Source organism: Camellia sinensis, chromosome 3 (genome assembly GCF_055761805.1).
Source record: "Camellia sinensis isolate YWXY chromosome 3, ASM5576180v1, whole genome shotgun sequence".
Taxonomy (NCBI): Eukaryota; Viridiplantae; Streptophyta; class Magnoliopsida; order Ericales; family Theaceae; genus Camellia; species Camellia sinensis.
Window position 1 is genome coordinate 104,456,585 of NC_138963.1, and position 19,025 is coordinate 104,475,609.

Sequence of the window (19,025 nt, forward strand, 5' to 3'; positions counted from 1 at the left end):
AGAGGGTTTTTAGAGAGAAAGTAAGTAGATCTAAGTTTTGAAGTGTTTTAGATAGGGATGGGTGCAGGTCAGTTACGACCACGGAATCTCCAATCCGTCATCCGTCCGCCAAATTGGCGGATTGGAGAAAATCAATCCACATCCGTCCGTCAATCTAGCAGATGTGGACTGAGCGGATTGGCGGATTGATAGATGGATACGACTTAATTTGGCGGTTTAAAATTTTATAAATTTTCAACATAATTCAACTTGTGCACTTCCTAAAAAAAAAAATTATTACAGTCAATGACTCAAAAAAGTATTACAATCGCTATATGCCTCATTCAAAGAAAGAAAGTTTGAAACTTTAGAATATTACAATCACTGCATGCCTCATCCAAAGAAAGAAAGTTTGAAATTTTAGAATATTACAATCACTGCATGCCTCATCCACATATTACAATTACAGTATGCCTCATCCACATAAAGTATTACAATATGTGGTTCTTAAAATATAAAAATAATTCAAACCATCAAAATCATGAACAAAGCAATAGTAGAGATATGTCTCTATATTGTTACACCTATATCTGTTTTTGAAAACAAAAACCAACCAGCATATATCTTTTTTATTTAATATTTTTAGAATTAGATTTAAAAATCGAAAAATATAGATAAATAATACATTTATTTTTTTCAATTCAAAAAATATATTCAAGTTGAAAACTCCTTTTCAACAGAATATATTCAACAGAATATTTAAACTCTTTTTCAATTGAAAACACAAATACAATATCCAAATAAATTGAAAACACAAAGTCTGACAAATTATTAGGGGTGCTCGCGGTTTGGCGGTTCGGTTGCGGCCAAATGAACCTCAAATCTGCCATCTGTCCAAAACTAGGCGGATTGGAAAAAATCAATCTGCAATCGTCCGCTCGTCATCACGCATCCATCCAAACTGAGGCTGTGACGACCGGGTTCTTTTTCCCTTTTTCTTTCTTTCTTTTTTGCTTCATTCTCCTTTGATCTTCGTTGGAATTGAAATGACCGGAAATAGTCCTCTAAATAGAGTCCCTGTTCTTGTTTTGTTTAGTGTCAATTTTCACTAGTTCCGGAGAGCATGGGGTCAGGCCCGGAGTGCCCGGGAGTGAAGCAAAAATTTTCTGGGCTGCTGGGCCTAGGCCGCACGTGCAGGAGGCCAAGCCGCACGTGCGGGAAGAGAGGTGTTTGGCTAGGGAGCACACTGCTTAAATTGCAAGTGCGGACTGATTTGCAGGAGGACCCCCGCACGTGTGGGGATGAAGGCCGCACGTGCGGGGATGGGTGTCGCACGTGCGGCACTCTAGCAGTCCGAAAACTCTGTTTTTTTATCATTTTGAGGCCGAAAATATTTCATTTTCTAACCCTTCTCTCTCACTCTGAAAGCCATTTTTCTCCTCCTCTAAAAACCTTCACCAAACACCCAAAAACTTTGATTTCTTGCAATCCATGAGGCTTTGATCTATATTCTTTCACAAATCTTGGAGAGCAACACAAAAAGCTCACTTTGTACAGTGGAGATTGAGTTTGGGGCATTTTGATTTCTAGGGTTTCATCTTCTCCAAAGCTTGAGGTAGGAATTTCTTGAGTTATATATGCATGTTTTGCTTTATTGTTGATAATTTAAAAGCTCTCTTGAAGTTATTGTGATGATTTTGTTTTTCTCCAAATGTAAAGAAAGTTTTGAGCAGATGGGTTTTGAATCTCACTCCTCCTTCTAGCTATGAGGTTGTTCTTTTAAAAACACATAAGAAAATATGATTTTTGTTGGATTTCATCATGATTTGAGAGATGTTTGGCTTTGTTGAAAAACCCTAGAAATTGGGGATTTTGGAAAATGATACGGAAACATCCATGGAATTCTTCCTCCTTTGAGTTAAATGACAAATTGGTGTAGAATTTATAAGGAGGTTTGTATGAATGAAAATCTTATTGATGTGTCAATAATAGAGGATTTGTTTTATAAAACTATTGTTGGATATATGATGATGTATGATTGTGAGATGACAATATGTTGTGCACTATGCCATTTTGAAAGTTATAAACATTGAGAATTTGTGTTTGGAAACATTACATGTAGACTAAAAGAGGCTAACTTGGTGAAAGTTGGGCATGATGAGAATTAATTGTTGCTATGAGTTGATAGCATGGTTACCTTGTGAAATTGATATTGTTGTAGAGATATCTTGAGAATAAAAAAATGTTTACGAAATAGTAATTATTGCATCATGCTTCAATTGAATCATTATCATTTTTGTACATCTTAGCATGTGTTGGAAAAACATTTTTTTTAAGAAAGATTATATTGCACTGAGAATTATGATAATGTGTATGGGGTAAATATGTGGTAAGTCCGGATAGGGGGTGTAGTTAAACTTAATAAGTTGGCCTGAGTGTCCATGGTGAAAGACCAGAAACCCGCGCGGATAGGTGTCGAGCCTTCCGGTTAATACCGGTAAAAATGACGATTTGGTAGTACGTGTAGAGTCTATTTGCTGACACCAGCCTAGGGATTACCAGTGTCGTATTTACCGCCCCTTGCTGATTAAAAAATTGGAAGTTTTGAAATATGTTGAGATTACAACTTTTATTGAAAGATGGTATCCTTTAAAAGAGCATGAAATGGAATTGCTTTAAAACGGTGCATGGCATGGCATAGACATTTGCATTTTAATTGGAGTTTGCATAACTGTATATACTTTGTGAGAATTCTCTACTGGGCTTTATGCTCACCCCTATGGGATTTGGTGCAGGTAAAGATGTGGTGATCGCACCGAACTGAGGGCGTGAATATTTTTTAGAAGAGTAAATATCTCTTTTATTTTTGTTGAAATTCTTTTGTAAGCTAAGGGCTAATGTGTATGGGTCTGAGAGGCCATTTTGTGTAACCAGGCTATTGCCTTGGAAGATGTAAGCCCTTAAGGGCATTTTATTGCTTTGAGACTAAATGTTTCACATGCTATAGATTCAGGTGTTATTTTGTTTCATTGAATGTATACTGCTTGTGGAACTTTTGTATTAAACCCATTTATCAAATATGTGAAGATGGAAGGATTATTGTTATCGTTTAGTAAATGTTCATTAATGCGGGTAGTTCATGTTGAATTATTTCGGGCGTTACAGAGGCGAATCGGTTTGATTCGGTTGGTTTGGTCGAATCGGTATATCCGTTGCTCATCCCTAGTTTTATAGAGAGAGAGAGATGAGAAAATGACTCAAAAGTGACCCCTTTCAGACTAATATATGCGCAGATCACTCGAGCACAGGAATGGTCGCTCGAGCGGCCAGACACAATGAAGACACCGCTCGAGCGCAATAATAGTCGCTCGAGCGCACAATGCACCCCTTCCAGTAGTTCAGACCTGCGAAAGTTCGCTCAAGCATAGATATCAAGCTTTTAGTAATTTGCAGACTGTAAAAAATAGCTCAAACGTAAGAAACGTCGCTCGAGTGAACAAGCAAAGTCCTGGGAATAATTTATTTTGAAAAACAAGCCACCAACCCGTTCCAAACACGACAATGATACTTCAATCGCCAAACTCAATAAAGTACAAGATGAATAAGGACAAGAAAGGAGATACAAGACAAGATATCCAAATCCAAAATAACAAATGAGTCGGGTCTAAATCGGAATCGTTATAACCTCCCCTCCTTAGGGAATTTTATCCCTGAAATTTTAAAATCAATACAATAACCACCGTATTTAACTCAACAAAACAATGATCCAACCATTCTCATAACCATGATCTATCCACTAGTCATCCAATCTCATAGCAATAATGAACAAGGTTTTCAACTTTGAATATATACAATTCACTTTTTCCAAAACATGTGCAATGTTTTACATTTAACTAACATAACAAAATTCTCAATACAAATTTCAAACATCAACAAAAAGTCTAGGTACTTCTCACGAACTTTCGCCTCACGTTCCCAAGTCGCCTCCTCAACCCCGTGGTGTCTCCACAACACCTTTACCAATGAAATTGTCTCACCTCGCTGTAGACGTCCCCGAACGTCCCGGGAGGGAATCCCGTTTTGTTCATTGGGCTCACTACAGTTCGGACTCGATGTCACGGTTCTGAATCTAATCTCGCAAAGTACAATGCAAGATTGATAAATCACCAAAGAGTCCAAGTCTGGCAAATCGTTTTGGAAAATAGATTTTTAGAAAGAAGTGCCAAACATGGACTGTTTTGCCAGATACAGAGTTGCCACCTAAATATTTTTGTTTTCGGGGAATTTAGGAAACCCTGACTCGTGCCTAAGGCCACGCGTCCGTCATCACCAAAGTTGCCTCGGCTCAGGAACTTGGGTACGATTGGGGAAGGTCAGCTATGAGCACCCCCGCTCGCCTGATCCGAAGATCGGCCTGTACTAAGCATGATATCGAGTTTTGAGAACACTATGCGTTCTTATTCCAGGTATTAGCCTAAAATTACTATGTGATACGCACAGCATACAAGTATAGACTAGATTGCTCAAGTTAGAACAAAGCATCGCATATCCGTTTGTTTTTTAAACTGGTTTGAAGTTTGCTACTCGCAAGTAGGCTAAACACGGGTTTCGACAAATTATTCTAATTCAAGCAACCCAACCTTCACCCACAGGCATTCAGGCAGTTATATCACGTAAGCAGATAGCCTCATGGCAAGCATGCTATCATGGCAACACTCACACTCATGCAAGATGCTAAAGCATAAAAAGTTTACCTAGTACTCCGAGCCAAAACAATAAACTAGTTAGGAATTATGCATGATCCTAGTTCATGTTAAGATGGCTAATGCAACACATGCAAAATGCAACTAAAATAGGCTCGGCTATTCTAAGAATGGTATGTGAAATGTGGCAACTTGATACACGTATTCAAGTTGGAATTGAAACACAATGCAGTTAGCATGATGCGCCGAGCCCGATGCATGCAAAACAGATGAATGATGCAAACATGCGAGCATAAGTATGCTAATTTGAAACATGCCCTAAACTAACCATCAAAAGCTAGTAAATAAAAGGGAGAAAGACGTGGGGTTGGAAGACATTCACACACGCACGCACACTTATTACAAATTCGCCCTCTCGACGGAGGGTCCGAAAGAATAATACAAACCCAATAAATAATTAACTACTCTAGCTAATTAATTATTACAGACCCTTAATTAATTAACAAATTAATTACAAAATAAACTAAGTATGAATTTCAAAAGGCCGCCGCAGCTCCGCCTCGAAATGATTGGATGATGCATGCTCGATTTGCTTTGCTCGGAAACCCATTGCCATGCCTCTGTTGCCTCTGTTTACACTGTTCTGTACCTCTGATAATTGTGAAAATTCTTGGGATGCTTCTGAATTACTCCCTTATCATTATGGGATATCACCGGCCAAGATACCGGACCACCAGCTATGGAAATACGGTCACCGACCAGAAGTTGGTCCATCGGCTGGACTTTTGTGGTCGGCCAGCACTGAAAGTTGCCGACCGGCCATTTCTTCCTGCAGAATACTGGTTTTGCTGCAACAGAGGACAGACAGTGCATGGCGTGGAATTTGCAAGCCAAATGTATGCACGATCACCCTCCTTATCATGCTATGAACTCAAAGGACTATGGCTCTCAACCCTCGGGCCACTAATCACGCATTTCAACGCATGATGGCCAAAGGAGCCAAGTGTGCATATTAATATAAAATGAATGCAACAAAACAAATGAATGCTACACGCTCTATCATGTTGAGATCAAGAGTGTCGGCGACCGAGGATCGAGGCGCGTTTCATCACTTTGAGTACGAACATCCCTCATTCCTCATGTTTGGTTTGACACCCCAAGCCAAACATAATGTAATGTATGCATGCCATATATAATGCAAAGCATGCAACCAATGCAACGCAACATGAGCATGTTAACTCAATGAAATCTAATGCTACCTAAGCATGCAAGTTAATGCCAATGTAACATGAACACGCCAAGTATACAACAATATTATGTAATGCAACAAGCTAAGCATCATGCAATATACTAAACATGCAAACATGATATAATGCAAGTATGCAAATAATGTAACGCAACATGAGTCTGCCTACTCAATGTAACTTGCACAAGCATGTAACAAAGTGTATACTAGCAAGCATGTAACAAGATGCAACATGTCAAACATGCAACTATATACAAGGATGGGCTTAAACCGGAATGGGAGACCTCAGCCATGCCCCAAAACAGTGGCCAAAAGTGATAGATGAAGGCACCAAAATGCAAAGCAAACATGCGTGCTAACTAGCCTATCACTTGAGCATGGAAAGGGGAACTTTTTAAACACATTTAAAAGAGACTAATGTAGACATATGACATGCATGCTAAGCTCTGAAAATGTGTAAAGGATGATGCCAAATCAACCAAGCCATGTCAATAAGGCATGCAATGAAGGCCAAAACTTGAGGCTAACAAAAGGGGGTCAATCTATGGTCATACCAACCAAGCCTCAAAGAACCAAAATGACTTAAATCAGTCCTAGGGCAGACCAAAATAAGGCTAGGACATGTATGGAACATGACCAAAACATGCTAAGAAATAGGCACCAAAACAAGGGCATTCAAGACTACAAAGAGAGTATTCCACTACAACCACCTCAACCAAACATGGCATGGGTTAGGCAATGAAAAACAGAGCTATAATATGCCAAAATGAGTCCCAAAACCCACTGATATGGCAGCCCAAAGACTTAAACAAAGAGGCATGCACAATGACCCCTTTTCAAAGCATAAAACAACAACTCTTCAAAACATTGAAAGGATGGCAAAAGCAAGCATACAAGCATGGAACATGGACTGAAATAGCATGATAAGTGATTCCAAATCACTGAAATAGCCCAAATAAAGCATGCTCATGACTCATACACCCAAAGCTAACAAGCTAAAATGCATGGTGGCTATACAAAGCATGGCAAACATGACCAAATCAACAACAAACAGAGCTTAAACATGACACAACATGGCTTAAATCTTCATGAAGTCAAGCTAAAACATGCAAGTATGATGGTCTAAATGCATGCTACATGTTATGAGAATAGAGGGGATTACAAAGCAAGTGCATGATGCATGCAATAGGCTATCAATCCGACCAAAAACAGAGGTATAATATGATAAACTAACACCAAATACCCACTGAAATGAAGCCAAATAAAGCTACGGAAGCATGTTACCTTTATAAGCCTTAAACACAAGCAAATGAGGCACAAAGGGAGAGGGGTGTCCCTCCCCTATACATGACTTCAAAACCACTTCTCCACCACTAAAAATCCTCTAGATTTCAGTGGTGAGAAGGTCGAAATATGGGGGTTCCAAAGCCCAAAGAGAAAGGCACAAAAAGAGGCCAAACAAAGCCTAAGAGGGTGTAAACAACCCCCAACCCAAAAGTGACCTTAATAAAACATCTTAAGCATGAAAATATAGAACTTTTATCAGTTATACACTAAGCTCAAAACAGCATGCAAGATAGGTTAAAAGCTTAAGGAAAAATGGGGAATAAAAGAGGTAGTTCTCACCCTTGAAGAACACTTCAAGAACACCAAATCCAGCACCTCCTTTTGATCAAAACTAACTCAAAAACTCTGAAATCAACCCCCCAAGGCCTCAATAACCAAAGTATGGTGTAACACTAGGTGTCTTAGTGCAAAACTAAGAACAAAAACCCCTTTTGAACACTTTTACACACACAAATCAAGAGAGAGAGACAGATATAGAGAGAGAGTGATGTATATCATATGTATCAGATTGTTCAACCTCTAAAAAGGGAGGAGAGGGCCTCCTCTTATAGGATTCCAATCCCAAAGCTTCTTGGAGAAGCTAACATAAGGGAGTAAATCCCTCAATACATGTGTATGGAGGGGGTGTATTGTGGATGTCAGCTGTGACAGTTGGCACAAAATATCTGCCAAAAGCAGATGGAAAGGGGTCAGCTGGAAAATATGGCCCATTGACCAAAAAAAATGGCCGGCCGACCAAAAACATTGCCGACCGACCAAAATATTTGGCCGGTAGCAAGAAAACAGAGCCGGTGGCCTCAAGCCAAGGCCGATGAGGTGTGGGGATGGTCAACAAGCCATTCCTTGGCCTCAGAAGCAAAAACACTAGTGTTTGGTGTACAACCAAGCACAAAACAAACAAGTCGAGAGGTCTTGAGGCAAGGCGCACGACCGAAACCTCTGAGAACTCAAGACGAACATGAACATTGGATGATCACCTAGTGTTCAAATGGTGAGGTCCAAGTCTTGAGGATAGTCAAAAATGGAGTGTCTACAGTTGCCCCTCTTTGATAGAACTCGAAAGTCATAATAATGGCGGGAGTGAATGTCAAAGTCCAGAGACGACCCATTTTTGACAAGGCTGAAGACTTGGACAAGCATGCAAGATAGCAAGATATGTGCCCGAAGGCAGGGGCAAAATGCAAGAACAATGCATGGTGCCAAACATAACTTATGATCATGCAAAGAGAGCTGTAACGAAGCAAATACATACAACAAATGCAACAGTTTTAAGCAAGCCAAAGACCAAACTACATTACAATGCAGAAAGGATGTAAGAGAATTATGTAATTCTCGCTACGTTTGGCGCGGAGAATACAATATCTGTGCGGTTAGTCTGGTCGTGCCAACTTCAAATGAACCTTACATACAATATCGTTCCTGTCCAGTTCATCTGGTCGTGCCAGCCTCAAATGAACCATACATACAATATCATGACTGAAAAAGAAAGAGAACTTAACAGGTACAATATCGTTAGATACATGCATAGCAACGCAAGTGAAAAGTGCGTGACAACGCGAATGAGAGGGTGCATGACAATGCGGGTGGAAGGGGTGCATAACAACGCAACCCGAGTGTGTGCATAACAATGTGATTTGAAACAAGCATAACAATGCTATGAAGGCACAAACACATATAAGTAAAGTGCACGCGACAACGTGTACAATGTGTGAAGCAAGAATGAAATGTACACATGTAAGTAAAGCACACGCGGAAACGCATGCAATGTGTAAAGCAAAGAATAAAATGTACACATGCAAGTAAAGCACATGCGACAACATGTACAATGTGTCAGGCAAGTGATAAGTATACACATGTAAGTAAAACACGCGCGGAAACGCATGCAATGTGTATAGCAGGAATGAACACATATAAGTAAAGCATGCGCGCTAACGCAAGCAATGTGTAACCTCCTGAAAATATGCATGAATACATGTAAGTAAAGCATGCGCGCTAACGCAAGCAATGTGTAACCTCCTAAAAATATGCATGAACACATGTAAGTCAAGCACACGTGGAAACGCATGCAATGTGTAAAGCAAAACAAATATACACATGTAAGTAAAGCGAGCGTGCTAACACAAGCAATGTGTAACCTCCTGAAAAATGCATGAACACATGTAAGTAAAGCACATGTGGAAACGCATGCAATGTGTAAAGCAAAACAAATATACACATGTAAGTAAAGCACATGCGGAAACGTATGCAATGTGTATAGCAGGAATGAACACATGTAAGTAAAGCGAGCGCGCTAACGCAAGCAATGTGTAACCTCCTGAAAAATGCATGAACACATGTAAGTAATGCACACGCGAAAACGCATGCAATGTGTGTAACAATGCGAAAAGGAGAGAAAGGTGCATAAACACATGTAAGTAAAGCATACGCGAAAACGCATGCATTGTGTGTAACAATGCGAAAAGGGCGAAAGGCACATATTCAACTGAAGCATGGTGAAGGCATGTTATTCGTGATGTTGAGATGCAACTTCAAAATAAGATGAGGCACCGTTCAACGCAAGACATGTAACGAGCGTGCTTTATTAAAGCCAAAACGAAGCAATGTAATACAATAGAATTGAAGCAATTTATAGAATTCGCAAGATACAAAAAAGATACAAGAAAGGATACTCCCCGCACACACCGAGCATCGCTCATAGAAGACACGGCTCGAGGTCAACACAAAGGTCTATTAAGGTTCAAAAAGTGCGCTTTCTTGCACTGTCCTGAGTAATAAAGGTGCCAAACCACATGATTGACCCGAACAAGGGCGTGGGAGGTGTATCGACCACAAAGCGGAGGCCACCGGTATTAATCCAGACACTCTGCTGCCCTATCCCCCTTTTCGCTTTATTCTTTCTTTTTTTTATAGGTAGTTTAAACACATTGCACTACCTCAAGCAGGTTTTACTTTCTCAAAACTATGTGCTTTTTGCAAAAGACATGATGGAAATGAAGCAGCTATTTTGTTCAAAAAGTGTTGTATCGCATGCATCGCATCGCATCGCACCACATTACATTACAATGTAAATGAAATTTGAACCTTTGTTTGAAAAGTAAGCACTTGCCTCGTAATAATCAGGTAGTGAACCGAGTAAGGACAAAAACAACTCGATAATCAAAACAAAGAGCTCGATAAGTTAACCAACTGTAAATACAACTCGATAAGCAAAGCAAAGACTTAAAGGACGTAAAATACAACTCGATAAGCAGATGTACAACAACTCAATAAACAAGACGAAGTAACAGGTGTTAGTTCGTAAAAACATCATCAGAAGGCATTGGAAGTGGCGTCAATCACTAGTTGAATTTTCGAGGCTTTGGCGTAAATGCACTATTTACGCTGAGTCACACTCCACTGCACTTTCCGTTTCTCCATGCCGCGGCAAGGTTTTGGAATCCGATAACTCATATCTTTAGCTTTGGCGGGCAATAGGTGTGTCCTACCTTTGAAGACTTCCAAGTTTTGATGGAATCCGAGTGCAACGAAGAAATCTTACCCCAGCTCCGCTTCGGCCACGTCCAAGCCTTGAGTCGAATGTGTGGGCTCACTATGCACGACACTCGATCTTTGATTTGTGACGGAATGCTGGATATTTCGAGTTTGATATGTCGGTTTTCCGATGCCGGTGACCGCGGTGACCATCATCGGCAAGGCTTTCGGCGACATGCCCTTTGTTTGTGCATGCTGTCTCATTTCTTGCTTGCCTCAGGCTCTGGAGGATCTAGTGTCCGATTGATCGAGGTTGCCCAAGGCTTAAGGGAAGGCAAAAGCTGCATTGCCATGTCATTGGCCGAGACATTGATGGGCTTGGATGCTTTCCATCGCCGGGAGATGACCAGATTTGCGGGGAGTCCACTACTGCTGCAGGTAATGTTCCCACCCTTCCTCGCATATATATTGCTCACATCACTCGACCCTCAAGCTCGATTTTTCTCTCAAAACCCTTTCTCACTTTTTTCTTCTCAACATACACCTCTCTATTTTTTAATCTCTCATTTTTCATCCCTCCCCAGGTATGGTTGATGGACAAATTGCAGGTTGTGGACTCTTGCCCAACATACTCAGCTCGCGGATACTTCTTTCGATGTCTCCTAGTCGATGCCCTTGATGAGGGATGGTGGTTCGACTAGATGTGCAATTTGTCCGCAGATCGCATTGCTTGGCGGTGCCCTTGGCTCAATTTATCAGAAATGAGCTACAGCATGTCCCGGCAGACCGGGATTCAGTTGATTGGCTTGACACACTGCGTGTTCTACTTTTATTTCCGGTTCCAACGCCAGTTCGGCCATGATCAAATTTTCCCAGTGGAGGGGATAGAATACCCTGCTGCATTTCCAGTCCGAGGCGCACAACTTGCTCGGTATGTGACAGCATGGCAGACTAGAGAGCTCCTGGTCCCCGCTCCCACTTTCAGTTGCACTTTGTCTGATGAGTGCATAGATTGGCTTAATGAAGAGGCGCAGATTGGGCCCACCTTGGCATCAGAAGCTTCGACTAGCTTTGGGAGGGGACGCAGAAACACCTGACTATGCCCCTGATTTATTTGCTTTAATCAGAACTTTCAAGTTTTCTTTATGAATGTAATGAAAAACAACTTCAATTTGTATGCAAGAGCAGGAGAACTCTGTATTGAAATCAATAAAATTGAAGGTTGCGGGTATTGAAAATTTTCCGTTTGGTCCAAAAATGGTCTAAGTTGTAAAAGATTAATTTGAGCAAAATCAACTTTTATTAAAACTTTTCAAAACCATTTTCGATATGGATCAGAACTAGACACGCCTGAGATCTGTCACTGAGATGCACAAACCCGGATCCCAATAACTGGAAAGTTGCCCCTAGTCTGAATAGCACTGTACTGGAGACCACGACCGAGCTTTTGAATGCTGAATAGACAAAGATGACCGAGATGATCAAATGGACAAAGTTGATTGGCGGAAAGTTTATGGCTGGACTTCAGGAAGAAGTTGCCTACGTATCCCAAAGATGGGAATCAAGCCTTACGTAGTTCGGCTCAAGTTCACTCGTGTATTGACCCTCACCTTTTACGCTCTAACTTTTGTCAAGGCCGCCCTTTGCGGGATTTCAACATTGCGAGCTCAGTTTTTATAATTTCAAAATTTTTTATGCTCTAACTTTTGCCTAGATCGCCCTTTCGGGTTTTCGGCCTAGCGAGCCTCTCAAGGGTAATATTTCTTCAACTTGTCCATATTGATCGGTTGTGCGAACTCTAGGCCATCTATGTCCATCAGAACGACAGCTCCTCCCGACCAAATAGACTTAATGATGTAGGGACCAGTCCAATTGGGTCTGAACTTGCCCCTAGGGTCATGGATGGGGGCTCAGTTGTCTTTGAGCACCAAATCTCATTTTTTCAAATTTCGAGACTTAACCTTCTTGTTGAAAGCCCTGGCAATTTTGCGCTAATAACCTTGAACATGGTACAGTGCTTTCAGTCTTCTTTCATCAAAGAGCATGAGTTCTTCAAATCTGCTCTGCTGCCAATCTACTTCGGCTATCTGACACTCAGCCAATACTCGTAATGACGGAACCTCAATTTCGATAGGTAGAACGGCCTTTATCCCATAAACCAACGAATACGGAGTCGCTCCAGTAGATGTTCTAATTGAAGTCCGGTAGCCCCACAAAGCAAATGACAGCTTATCTGGCCAGTCCCAGTAGGTTTCCACCATCTTCTGTAAAATACGCTTGATGTTCTTGTTGGCAGCCTCGACTGCTCCATTGTTCTGCAGCCGATATGTAGACGACTTGTGAAAAGCCACGTTGTATTTCTCCAACAAGTCAATCACTTCTTTCTTGAAGTGGGAACCATTATCTGAGATAACTTCGTTCGGGACCCCATAACGACAGATGATATTGTTCCTGATAAACTTCGCGACATGTGAAGCCTTCAACGCTGCATAAGATTGGGCCTCAACCCACTTTGTGAAGTAGTCTATTGCGACCAAAATGAACTCATGCCCATTAGACCCCTTCGGAGTGACAACCCCGATCACATTGATTCCCTAAACTGAAAATGGCCATGGCGAAGTCAAATTGTACAGCTTCGATGGCGGGATGTTCATGCGGTTTGCATGGATCTGACATTTGTGGCATCGCCGAACAAAGCCGATACAATCCTCCTCCATGGTAGACCAGTAGTAACCCTGTCCGAGGATCTTCCGAGCTAACATTACCACGTTCATATGCGCTCCGCACTCTCCTCCATGGATGGCCCCCATTAAGCGCTTCGATTCTTCGACATCAACGCACAATTTATGCATTCCCAGATGACCTCTCTTGTACTATTTACCCCCGCAGATGATGAATTGAACGGCCATTCTTCTGATTGCCTTTTATCCTTGGCATTTGCCCCTGGTGGATACGCCTCTTTTTCCAAGAAGTTCCAGACATCGTAGTACCAGGGGTTCTCATCTTGAACCTCATCTATAACAGCAATCGATTCATAAGCCGGCACAAATTTCTGGTCAATGATGATCGGACACATCCGGACTCCAAAAGGGATGTCTATCATAGAAGATAGAGTTGCTAGTGAATCTGCGAACCTGTTGTTTTCTCTTAGTAGATGAGCAAAGTTTAGTTTCTCAAACCGAGGAATTAATAAGTCCAAGGTCTGGTGATATATTATCATCTTTTCTTCTTTGACTTTCCAATCTCCTTTCGCTTGAGACACAACAAGGTTCGAGTCCCCGATGACGTCCAACCATTTTGCCCCTAGTTCCAAGGCTGCTTCTAAGCCAGCAATGTATGCTTCATATTCTGCTTCGTTGTTCGAGACTTTGAACCGGAGTTTGAAGGCTAGAGGGATACAGGAATTGTCGGGTGCTATTAGCAACACTCTTATCCCATACCCGTATTGATTTGACGCTCCGTCAAAGTACATCGTCCAAGTTTTGTCTTCGATATGCAAAATGGACTCATCTGGGAATAAGTACTCAACTACTTCACCTCCTTCCACTGGATGATCAGCTAAGAACTCCACTACTGCTCTTCCCTTGACTGACTTGTGCGTCACATATTTCAGATCGAATTCGGAAAGCAAAAACAACCAACGACCTAGCCTATCCATAAGTGCCAGTTTCTCGAAGAGATATTTGATGGGATCTAATCTTGAAACCAACATTACAGAGTGAGCTAACAGGTAGTGCCGCAGCTTCCTGGTAGCCCATACCAAAGCTAAGCAAGCCTTTTCCAACGGTGTGTAGCGGGTTTCATACTCTAACATCTTCTTGCTCAGATAGTAGATAGCCCTTTCTACCTTGTCCTCAAACTCTTGTGCGAGCATGCAGCCCATTGTAGTCTCAGTTACTGAAAGATACAAAATCAATGGTTTCCCCGGCTCAGGCGGTGACAACACAGATGGGTTCTATAAGTATTCCTTGATCTGTTCAAAAGCAGCTTGGCATCGGTCGTCCCACTGGAACTTCTTTCCTTTCTTCAGGAGACCAAAAAGTGGTTCACAAGTCAAGGTTAATTTTGAGATAAACCGTCTTATGAATTGCACTTTACCCAGAAAGCCTCGCGCCTCCTTTTCAGTCCTTGGTGGTGGCATTTCTAAGATGGCCTTGATTTTGGAAGGGTTGACTTCGATACCTCTCTGTGTAATCAGAAACCCCAGCATTTTCCCTGCTGTAACACCGAACGTACACTTCTGAGGATTCAGCCGCAACCGAAATTCTCTGATCCTTTGGAAGAACTTTTGCAAGGCGGTGTTATGGCCCTCTCTTTCTTTGGATTTGACAATCATGTTGTCCACATACACCTCAACCTCTTTGTGGATCATATCCTGCAATATTGTGGTCGCGGCCCATTGATATGTAGCTCTAGTATTCTTCAACCCAAATGGCATCACCCTGTAACAGTAAGTCCCCCACAGGGTGGTGAAAGCAGTCTTCTCCCGGTTTTCAAGTGTCATCACTATCTGATTATAGCCCGAGAATCCATCCATGAACGAAAACAAAGCATGCCCCGCTGTGAAATCCACTAACTCATCAATATGTGGCAAGGGAAAGTCGTCCTTCGAATTGGCTCTGTTCAAATCCTTGAAATCCACGCATACCCGGATCCTGCCATCCTTCTTCGGCACTGGAACGATGTTGGCCAACCAAGTTGGGTATTCAGATACCAGTAGGAACCCTGCGTCAATTTGCTTGGTGACCTGTTCTTTAATCTTGAGGGCCCAGTCTGGGCGGATCCTTCTAAGTTTCTGTTTAACGGGTCGGGCCTCTAGGTCAAGAGGGATCCCGTGCTGTACAATCTCAGGATCGATTCCAGGCATGTCTTCATAGGACCATGCGAAAACATCTTTGAAATCTTTTAATAAAGCGACTAAGCGCTCACGTTCCTCTGAAGACAACGTGGACCCGATCTGGACCAGCTACGGGTCCTCCTCAATACCCACATTAACTGTAGTGATTTCTTCAACCAAGGGTTTAACAAATCTCTCCTGCTCTTGATCAATTAGACGTTGTAAAACCGGAGGAATTTCTTCCTCGTCATTTTCATCAAATTTTGAAAGTCCTGATTAATACAATAAATCAAAGGCACAGAAAAGTACTCAGAAACCACAGCTATTCCATTCTCATTAAGCATATCCAATTCGTCCAATTCCTCTGTTACAACAGACTCAAAAGAGAAAGAAAAAGACAACTTGGACAGGACTGTGGTATCCGGCTTATCACCCCCAAGATTACCAAACTCGGACTCAGACTCAGACGAGCTGGAACCTGATTCCGACTCCAAAGATTCGATGGAATCAGATTCTGGCTCACTACCTGACCCAGTGCTGCTTGATAAAAATCCTTCCTCGTACTGCCAGATGAGAGAGGGTGCGATGAATGCATCCAAAATGTTTGTAGGTGGGCTCGCAGCCGTTCCATTCCCGATCATGGACACCGAGAAGTTATCCCCCAAGCACTTTGTACGATCGGAGGATCTGAAAGTAGACAAGCCAGTGCTACCCCCATTTCAAATTCGGCGCTCTCAGAATCCACTTTCTCATTCTGCTCAACCTCAACTGATGGGTCTATCTGCTCCTCGGCGACATCATCCCCTGATAACTGCAAGTCGAAGAAGATCTCAAATCCCGGCAGGTGTCTCTTTTCGACATTCAGCCATGGCTCTGGGAAGCCACAAAATGGAAAGTCCTCCCCCTCCCTATCGAAGCGTCCATTTAAGGTACCCTGGATGGGTCAGTGCATCAACTCAAAAGGCTTCCCTGCCTGCTTCGCTCTGGCTCTCCCAGCCATCTCCTTGCCTTTCCTTACCCAGTCCTCCTTGGTGGGCAGATAACCCAAACCAAAGGTATGTGGGTTGTTCGGCACTTCGGCCGATGCTGCGATGCCCTTTCGGCCACTTCTTCCGTGTCCCATCCTAGGGATGTGCTGGAGTTTGTTCATGAGGTACACTGATTGAGCGCTGACATACACCCCCTCCTTGGCAACTAAGACGTTCTGTACAACTCGAGCCTCGGCTAGGGTAAAACCCGATAGGAACACATCCTCCATGCCATGCTCGATTTCCAAAACTGGTGTAGACACTTCCGACAGCGGATGGATTAACGAATTCCCGAAAACAATAGCCACCCCCTTCCCGTAGGGGTATTTCAACATATGGTGCAAGGTGGAAGAGACTTCCTTTACCTGGTGCAGCCACAACTGTCCCAAAAGTAGGTTAAAGGTTGCGGGAACGTCCAAGACATGAAAGTCAATCTCATGCTGTCTTGGACCAACTTGGGTCTGAATTTTCACAGTCCCCATCACTTCTCTGCTTGTGTTATCATACGCCCTTATCACCTGGGTTATTGGCACAAAGTCTGCGGGCTTCAACCTGATTACATATGCCGTCCTTGACGGGCACACATTAATAGCGGATCCTGTGTCGACAAGAACCACCGGTATCCATTTGCTTCTACATTCCACAGAGATGTAGAGCGGTTTGTTGTGATTCGCGCCCTCAGGCGGCAGTTCCTTGTCGGAAAAGGTCAACATCGGGGAAGCCCCTCCCGGAAAAACCAATCCCACTAGATGTTCAGGCGTGGTGTCTATTGAGAGTTTCACTTTGTCCATGGCTGAAAGGACGGCCTATCTATGAACACGTGAAGCCATAAGTAGTCCCCAGATGGAGATGTCTGCTTGTATCTTTTTCAACTGTTTCAGCACAACCTCATCTTCAAGTAGCCTCTCCTTCTGCTTCTCCGCCTCCTTGTCCTTTCCGGACACCTCTGGTTGTTCTAGGTATGGGGGCTTGAAATACCGCCCACTCCTAGTCATATGGTCAACTTCACCAATGTACCAGGAATCATCCAGCTGGTTACTCTCCCAATCCTCATCTGTGTGGGCAAGACATAGATCATCATCCTCCCACCACATTCCATCGGCAGCTAACAGACACCTGTCCGGCTCCGTTGTAACTATCCCTATATTCGCAGTGTTTTCCATCCCGGTGCTCGCAGCACGCTCTATCTTTGTGTACACAACAGGTTCAGTCCCCACAGGGGCCTTGGCTTTTCTGGCTCTCTCAAAGTCTTCAATTCCTTTCTGTTCTAGTTACGTCAATGCAGCCTGCTATTCAAAGTCTCCTGTATTCAAAATGCCCAAATCCTGAGTGAAATTCTTGGCACCGGCGCTCTCCAGCGATGTATTCTGATCCCCGGCCTTTCCAACCACAATTGATGTTCTTGCCCCCGATGGGCCTTTTTCCAACTGAGATTCTTCAACAATATATGGTTGGTCATCAAGACACCCTCTGACCTCTGTTGACTCTTCAAAATCAAACCAGTTGACCGTCATGTCCCCCGGATCTTGTTTGTTGAAAATCTGGAGGTCAGCAATGTCCCCTTCCAAAACTGCTAAGTCCTCTATCCTCTGATCAAGTCCATCCCCTTGTAGTACACAAATTTCTGCCCCTACCGACAATTCCACATTTGGCCTAATTTGCCTCGTTGACGCAATGTAGCCACTCGGGTTGTACCCCTCCTTAGCAAAGCTCCTCAATTTCTCAGTCCCTAAATCCACTGTACCACTTTCCTCCGAAATCATCTCTATTCTGTCTTCAACAGCCACCACCATTGGTTCGGGTTGGATTCGGGAGATGTCCAACATGCACAAGTCAGTGTTGTCAGGAAGGAACACCTCCAGCTTGGGTAGGTGAGATGGGGTGATATATATGCTGGGGTCGTATGACATGACCCCGGTCTGGATAAAGTTGATGCATTTGGGAGGTGGAGCTTGGTTGTGTGGTGGGAGAGGATTGGTTGTGACGTTCGGTTTCTCTGAAGGCACGATCACCCTGTTGTCTATGAGATCCTGAATCTCATGACGTAATCTATAGCATTGGTCGGTATCATGATCGTGCTGTTGGTGAAACACGTAGTACTTCGCCGAGTTATGGAAGGAGGGAAGTTTTTCTGGCAATGGCTGCGGCTCCAGGGGCTTCAAGTGCCCTTTTCTGATTAAAACCCCCAAAGCTTTGGACAGAGGCATATATAGTGGGTTGAAAGCTCTTTGGCTCTTGGGTGCATATCTGGCTGCTTGCAAGCTACTACCGGACGGGCCAGAGAATGGTGTAGCCGCAAGGGTTCTTGGGGGAGTGGTGGCGACCATGCTTACTTCTGAAGCTCTGGCAGTTGTGGTGTTGCTTGTGCCTGTATTGTTGTTGTGGTTGAAGGTTCTTCTGGGTTGTTCTCTGTC